The following is a 9,278-nucleotide window of genomic DNA, read 5'->3' on the forward strand; positions in this document are numbered from 1 at the left end:
CGACTCTGGAGCCCCGGACAGAGACGCATTGTTTTCACCCCGCTTCGCGGGAGGACGGGAGGCACAGGCTTTGCCCCTCCCCCCCCCCTCCCGCCGGATTCCGTTCCGTGTACTACGTGATCACAATAGATCTGTTCTTTTTAGCTGTACTACTGAACTAGTGCAGTTAGTTAGAATGAGACGACTATACTTACTTTCATTCTAACTGCACTAGTTCAGCAGTGCAGCGAAAAAGAACAGACCTATTTTGATCACCTAGTACACGGAACGGAACCCACGGGGGGAGGAGCGAAGACCCTGCCCCCCACCCTCCCGCGAAGCGGGCTGAAAACGATGCGTATGTGTCCGGGGTTCCTTGACGGATTCTCACCCTCTCGCGTGGATCTCCATTTGTGTGGAAAATTTATGTAAAATTATTAAACTTCTTTTGTTAATAACTTTTTTAATAAACAATGACAGACGAGTAAAACCTTCTGTACGTTACTTAGGGTCCTCTATAACATATGTTAAAGTGAACATGATTGGAGTTGCTTCTCCTAATATAATATAATTACACGAAAAAATCGATATCTCGAAACCCAATAGAGATATCTATTTAAGGGGGCATGTACATATCTCGGCCTCGAAAATGAGCATTTTTTGTGATTTTTTTCTACTAAAATACGAAAGATAGGATGTTCGGTCTTTTTAGAGGTTAAAGTATGAACCTTTTACTATGTTAAAATATTTTTGTTTATTTATTGTTTACAGTATACAGCCGCGCCTGCGCAATCGCGTCTAACCCTGTTTGTAATTTCGCCCCAGATGGTTCCAGGAAAATCTGCGTGCTTCATCTGAAAACAAAACACAAAAGATTTTCTTAAAAGTTATAATATTTTACACATCCTATCGGATGGGGTTGTAAAACTTCTGATTTTTAACAAAATGGCGGGCTATTGAAATTTTAGTTTCGATTTACTAACATTTCAATAGCCCGCCATTTTGTGAACAATCAGAAGTTTTACAACCCCATCCGATAGGATGTGTAAAATATTATAACTTTTAAGAAAATCTTTGGTTTTTTGTTTTCAGATGAAGCACGCAGATTTTCCTGGAACCATCTGGGGCGTGTCACGTCCCGGTAAAAATCGAACTTTCTCTTTTCTCTCAACGGTCCGAACGACGCGCACAAGACGCACCTCGGAACCGCCATTTTGTCGGTACTCCTACTTCCACGAGGGACGTCCCACTCTCCAACCCACTCTCACGAGAGAGGGGACCCCCACTACCGAACCGCCGCACCACCGAGCCGCCGAAAACAAAGAACCTCATTGCAGGACCGGAACAGTTCAGTTCGACTCGCGACTCCGAACCAAGAGGTTCACTCGACACTCAAGGCCCACGGTTAGCCTTTTTCTATTTCAATCTCTAATTCGAACTTAGAACTTTTCCATTCCTTCGTATTTCGAACTTAGAACTTTTCCATTCCTTCGTATTTCGACCAAGAATATTTTTCAATCTTCGTATCTCGACTTAGAATATTTTTTAATCCTCGTATTTCAGAGTAATCTTCGATTTAAACGTTAGCATTAATAACCGTAGTAGTTAACTTAAATTTTGTAAGAACAATTGTACTTCCACCAATTCATTTTATTAGAATATATGTATTTTGTGTGCTTGGTGGTCAAAAATAAAAATAAATCGTAAATTCAAGCACACAAAATACATATATTCTAATAAACTGAATTGGTGGAAATACAATTGTTCTTACAAAATTTAAGTTAACTACTACGGTTATTAATGCTAACGTTTAAATCTAAGATTACTCTGAAATACGAGGATTAAAAAATATTCTAAGTCGAGATACGAAGATTGGAAAATATTCTAAGTCGAAATACGAAGGAATGGAATAGTTCTAAGTTCGAATTAGAGATTGAAATAGAAAAAGGCTAACCGTGGCCCTTGAGTGTCGAGTGAACCTCTTGGTTCTGAGTCGCGAGTCGAACTGAACTGTTCCGGTCCTGCAATGAGGTTCTTTGTTTTCGGCGGCTCGGTGGTGCGGCGGTTCGGTAGTGGGGGTCCCCTCTCTCGTGAGAGTGGGTGGCAGAGTGGGACGTCCCTCGTGGAAGTAGGAGTACCGACAAAATGGCGGTTCCAAGGTGCGTCTTGTGCGCGTCGTTCGGACCTTTGAGAGAAAAGAGAAAGTTCGATTTTTACCGGGTCGTGACACGTCCCCCCTTAGAAGAAAATGTTGGATGTTATGATCCAGCATTTTCCGGAATATCCTAACATTGTCGTCTCGATGTTTGCGTATAGGTACTCTTAAAGTCTAGCGCTTTTATGTTTAAATTCTTATGATCTACCGCTTCCTTGCAAGTATTTATTCAGTTCACCATAATCTCTTATCATGATAGTGTTTTCTTTTTCGTTTTCACCACTGCACTTTGCACTGTTCACTAGCTCTTTTTCCGGCACTAATGGCTGCATCTCGTGTTTCGGGGCCTCCACGTCTGCTTCTTTACCGGCTTCGGTGGCTATCCGTGCGCCGAGGTGGAGGAGAAGGTGTATTATTGAGCTCCAGATGGCGCCCAACAGGTGAAGGCTCCATCCGTAGAAGGAGTGGAGTGCGTATCCGCGTATGATTGAGTCAACGACTAGTTTGAGTAGTCTTACTATTAGGATGATTGCGAGCACTCCCGCGCTGGCCGATCCGAATGTGATGAAACCTTTCCAGAGGCGTTCTCCAGTGCTCTCCGCTATTTTCTCCAACGATTTTTCGTCCAACATATTGTACAGTGATATGGTGTTTGCGGGTATCGCGTGGCCCATTGCTCCCTGAGCGAGCGTGTTTAGTGTGGACGGTTTCTCGACAAGAAACATTATGTGGTCCCGTAGTCGATCCAGATCGTCCGTGGAATAGATGCCACTGTGACGTCCTGGCGTCCACCTCACACCCATTTTTAATTTTTTTATTTGCAATATTAATTATTAATGTATAACCGCTGATAGTTATTTTTGAGCGCCATTGATACTTACCATTTTTGCTTCACTACTTATTATTAACCACAGGCTTACGTACAGTAGTCTGTTATTGACCTAACCAAGAATATTATTTACTTAGCAACCTAACCGACACATTTATTATGTTAAAGGCTTTAGCTTGATAATAGTTTTAATATAAAAATATATAAAGTAATGTTAATAATATTAACATATATAAAAGGAAAAGAAAATATTAAAAGCACAAAAACAATATATATGTATAACTTAGTTATATGCTTTATGATAGATTTATTTAATTAATTTAGTCACGTATATATATATATATATATATATATATATTTTCTGAAACATACAAACAAAAAACATACATAAAATCAGTAAAATATATAAAAACAGTTTTATATACTCTAGCAGTTAAATAAAATAATTTTGAAACATTTATCATTAACAATTTGATAGATTTATAATATAATATTTAAGATCGTTTGAATTGTAATACCATGAAAGTTTTTGAAGGTATAGCAAAACCATTGAGAAATTTTATATTGCTTATTATATAAAAAGTATTAATGTTAGTTGTAATAATTGAAAGAATTGGTTTGGAAATATATCTTATTATATGGTTATATAGCCATTGATAAGTATTACAAATTTGGCTTAATACATTTGGGTTCTTGACAGGATAAAATATTTAATTATTTTTTATAACAAAGAGACAAATGGATTTGAAATGGATTTTATTATACTATAGTAAAGTCCTTTGCAAGTAGGTAATTTTCGTTAAAACCAATAGGGTCGGTTATTATATAAAAACGGGAAAAATCAATTAGTTATTTAAGACAAGAGTAAAAATAATGCCGGCGGAATTGAGTTTTATTAAGTGACGGTGTAGCTTTGATAGTTATAATAATTTACGGAGACATTTGGTGTTGATTGTTGTACAAGGTCATAAGTTGTTATTAATAACAATTAAAGGAGTAAATTTTGGAATTGATTTTATTATACAATGAAATAGTTTGTGTGAGTGTAGTAAATTGTATTACCACATTTGAAGTGATTTATCGTATAAAGAATTAAAGATTATTTTATTAACATAAAAGGAGAAACATTTTACGAGTAAAAGAATGTAGAATATTTGTCTACAATCTTAGTCAAAAAGAAGTACGTATTTAAAGTTACGAAATTGCAATAAAATTTTACTAAATTTTTTGGGTCTAAAATTTGAACCGTAAGGAAATAATTTGTTATAATTATATTGAAGCATCTAGGTCATAAAAGGAAACTAATAGGGACCTCAGATTTTGAAAATAATCATTTTTACGGAGGTGATCAACAACTTTTGGGAATCATTTTTAGCTAGGCTGATGGTACCTGTGATGAAATTTTCTTTATCGCACCACGGGATCATTGAGAAACCACAAAAATTGCAAAGTCACTATTTGTTAAAAAAATCAGCGTTATTTTTCAATATTTATAGTGTAGAAAGTTTTAATGAAATATTAATAGTTTAGAAGTTACAAAGTTAAAAACAATTAAAGTCAAAATCAATTAGTGAACAATTTAATATAAAAGGAAATAAGGTGTTTAACCCAAAAATATTAAGAAAAGAATAAATCGTTAATTAATTATGAATAAAAGTATATTACACATGGTATTACATTCATAGTAAGGATTATTGAATTTATTTAATGGAATATTTTATGTTACTGAGCATTAATTTAAGTATATAATTATTACGCATTTAATCCGTTAATAATTAAGTATATTAACAACACCATATACGAACACACTTATATATGTGTATATAACCCATAAAAGAATTATTGGTTATTTAAGATTTTATGAATTAATTAAGACTAATATTGTATTGGAATAATAATTTTATACGGTTTAATTATAATATTAAACCCGGCACACCAATAGTTGCTTTATTACTAATTTTATAATAACCAAAGAATAGACGTGCAAGTACATACACGTGTATATCTATATATATAGGCATCCCTATAACTATAAGACAATTATTGGTTGAGTGAGATTTTATAAGTTTATTAGAATGGAATCTAGAAATAATAATTTTAGACGATTTAATTACATTATTAAAGGCTCATGATACCAATATTTGATTTTACAATAATTCATAATGATTATTATTTCACTAAGTGCGTTATATTATTAAGTAGACGTATGCAAGGTCTTATAATAATTTATGCATAAGACTACGAGCATATAAAATACATATGTCAAGCGTTATAATTTTAAGAATTAAATTTGTGAGCATTACAGAATTATTTGAATATTAATTTGAATAAGACAGTGAACACAACGTTAAGTAACAGAGGAATAAAGATTTAAATTTACAACGGAATATTATTTCATGATGACTAATTATAAAAGACGGTGACTTGTCGGCACCTGATTGAAATAATAATCCAAGACCGCTGTCTTAATCAAAGGTTGAATAGATATCTCGAGCAAGACATATCGGCAGTAAGTTGCAGCTGCCATTTGATTCGGAGAAACTCCGGTTGATTAAAAAGCATAACAGATGAGCGATAATTCTGTACTGAGAACTTCATGTTGAACTTACGCGTCAAAATACATTTATCTTTTGTAAGCGTTGATTTCACCGTTGAGCTCATCGTCCCCACTAGACGCACCGTGAGACCAATCCCACCACTTAAGTTTTCGATCCCACCATAAGAAGCTTCGAAAACGAAGAACCAATGAGTTAAGTGGGCAGAGTCTCCCTACTATTTTAGTTTTTGCTTTAACCGTAGCGTCCCCACTTATTGTAATCCCTTCTCGAGCTACAGGGACCCTGTCCCCACGCATCATAATTTTTGAGTATATAACGTGATGCAGCAGCCAGAGAATCACTTTTTGACGACCCTTTTTAGACTACACTTACTTTTAATTAATTATTGGAGTCGCTAGCTAGCGTAAATTCGCTAACTAAGCGTAAAATATAACGTAGAGCCAGTGAAGTTTGAGTTATTACCAAAGTCTGATTGACTTATTCTTTTGCTGCTACATCATCAAGTGCTTCCTGACCTGAGGGTTAGATTTGTGCGAACGCTTGTGAGTAGATTTATTTAATTAGTTTATACTCGCTGCTCTTATGGAACGTTATACTTGTACTCCATATACATACTACACATTTTGACAGATTTATAAAGTTTCAATACACTATTACACTTACAGTTACTTAATATTTTTGATTTATAATTAGTTGTGAAACAATTACTGGCCTGAGGGTTCAGATTTATATGACATTTGCGAATAAAATTATTTCAAGTAACACATATATTTATATTGTAACCAACTTCTATATTACACTTGAGTTTAGTAATAAACTTTTGATTAATTTGATTGTTCATTAAATATACCCTTCAATTATTATTGTTTAATCATTGAGAATAATGTTAATGTTACAACAGTTGCAATTAACCATAATTTAACTTTAACTTTTGTTCAGAATCGCTCGCCAGCGTAAATTCGCAGCGAAGCGTCATCCTATATTGAATATATAGTACATGAATGCATTAATTATATCAATTTATTTGTGCGAGGCATACCCATTTATTTCAATTATATTAAAAGCGTTAATTCGCTTTTTCCCTTTGAATACCATTAGCAGCTACTTCATTCGCTGTGCTTTATCCTTTGAAAACATTCGAGGGCGAACATTCGCTTCCATACCTGTCATATACCACGGCGTGTATAGCCGCCATTTTCTCATCCTTTAGCTCGGTATAGGAACATATATGCCTCATTACACAATTAAGTCGCATTTAATGTTTAAGTGAATTAAAATCAAATCATACCATTATTTGAAGGATAATTCGATTATAAACATTAATTTAACATTTGCATTACAAGTTTATTACATTTGTGTACTTAAATCAAGTGAGCATGGTAAAAGTTCGACTCACACTAGTGACAATAGTACGACTTACGCTAGTGACAATATTAAGAGATTGCTGACTTACCATAAGGCAGTGCACGGTGAATTAATAATTTTAATCTTGGTTACAGTATATCACTAACAAGATTTAAGTTTAATAAATTACATAATTTTCGTTTATTGTATTGTTAAGCACGAACATAGATTCATTCGTCTGACCAATTCCTTATGTATACTACGTCTGACCAAATCATTATATATTCTACCTGATACATTCAATTTAGTCACAGGAGGTATATTTTATTTAATTACCAAATAAAGCATTACGAAATTATGAATAACAGTTAATAACGAATTACAATCTATATTAATTTGTTTTAAATCATTATTTTATTCTTCTACTCCATCACCGTGTATGAGCATAAAAGTGCTCGTCTCCTTACCTTGTGTTACATTCCACTTATAAAGAAAGGCATAGTAACCTGCCTACTTTTCTTTTGAGATATTTTATTTTATTCAATCCTTTGCATATGAGCATTATTAATGCTCATCCTTTTCATTTTTCCATTAGTAAGAGCGAAGTGACGCCCTTATTTTCATATTATACCACTGTCATACACTACACAGCGACATTACGCTGTGAATTTCTTTTCAATATTTTCCTATTCTTATACCATAATTTTGTTGAAGAAATAAAAGAGATAATAATTTAAATTTATTTTTCATTTATTAAATAATAGGGAGATACCAAGTTACAATCAATATTGATTACAATATTTTCCTTTTGACAATCACAATTTCATCACCGTAAGAGTTAATCGCAAGCTCTCTCCATTCCCGGGTAAAGTCGGTGTATGCAGATTGACCCATAATCAAAAGAGAGCACCTGAAATCAAATCACCTGAGGGATAGATTTGGGACAGGTACCTGATCGTCTACATTCTCACTTCCCCGGACGTGTAGATTTATTTAATTATTTTATACTCGCTGCTCTTATGGAACGTTATACTTGTACTCCATAATACATACTACACATTTTGACAGATTTATAAAGTTTCAATACTATTACTATTTACAGTTACTTAATATTTTGATTTATAATTAGTTGTGAAACACATTACTGGCCTGAGGGTTCAGATTTATATGACATTTGCGAATAAAATTATTATAATTATTTCAAGTAACACATATATTCATATTGTAACCAACTTCTATATTACACTTGATTTAGTAATAAACTTTTGATTAATTTATTGTTCATTAAATATACCCTTCAATTATTATTGTTTAATCATTGAGAATAATGTTATGGTACAACAGTTCAATTAACCATAATTTAACTTTAACTTTTGTTCAGAATCGCTCGCCAGCGTAAATTCGCAGCGAAGCGTCATCCTATATTGAATATATAGTGCATGAATGCATTAATTATATCAATTTATTTGTGCGAGGCATACCCATTTATTTCAATTAATTTAAAGCGTTAAATCGCTTTTTCCCTTTTGAATACCATTACAGCGACTTCATTCGCTGTGAGTTTCCTTTGAAAACATCGAGAGCGAACATTCGCTTCCATACTGTCATATACCACGGCGTGTATAGCCGCCATTTTCTCATCCTTTTAGCTCGGTATACGAACATATATGCCTCATTACACAATTAAGTCGTATTTAATATTTAAGTGAATTAAAATCAAATCTACCATTATTTGAAGGATAATTCGATTATAAACATTAAATTAACATTTGCATTACAAGTTTATTACATTATTGTGTACTTAAATCAAGTGAGCATGGTAAAAGTTCGACTCACACTAGTGAAAATTACGCTAGTGACAATTACCTAGTGACATATTAAGGAATTGCTGACTACATAGCAGTGCACGGTGAATTAAAACTTTAATTGGTTACAGTATATCTAAAGATTTAGTTAATAACTCACCATAGTGACAATAGTACGACTTACGCTAGTGACAATTAGTAGTGACAATTACGCTAGTACAATATTAGAATTGCTGACTTACCATAAGGCAGTGCACGGTGAATTAATAATTTAATCTTGGTTACAGTATATCACTAACAAGATTTAAGTTTAATAAATTACATATTTTGTTTATTGTATTGTTAAGCACGAACATAGATTCATTTCCTGTACCAATTCCTTATGTATACTACGTCTGACAATCATTATATATTCTACCTGATACATTCAATTTAGTCACAGGAGGTATATTTTATTTAATTACCAATAAGCATTACGAAATTATGAAATACAGTTAATAACGAATTACAATCTATATTAATTTGTTTTAAATCATTATTTTATTCTTCAACTCCATCACCGTGAGTTAGCATAAAAGTGTGCTCCGTTCCTTATCTTTGGTGGTTGT

The sequence above is a fragment of the Ooceraea biroi genome, chromosome 14 (assembly GCF_003672135.1).
Source record: "Ooceraea biroi isolate clonal line C1 chromosome 14, Obir_v5.4, whole genome shotgun sequence".
NCBI lineage: Eukaryota > Metazoa > Arthropoda > Insecta > Hymenoptera > Formicidae > Ooceraea > Ooceraea biroi.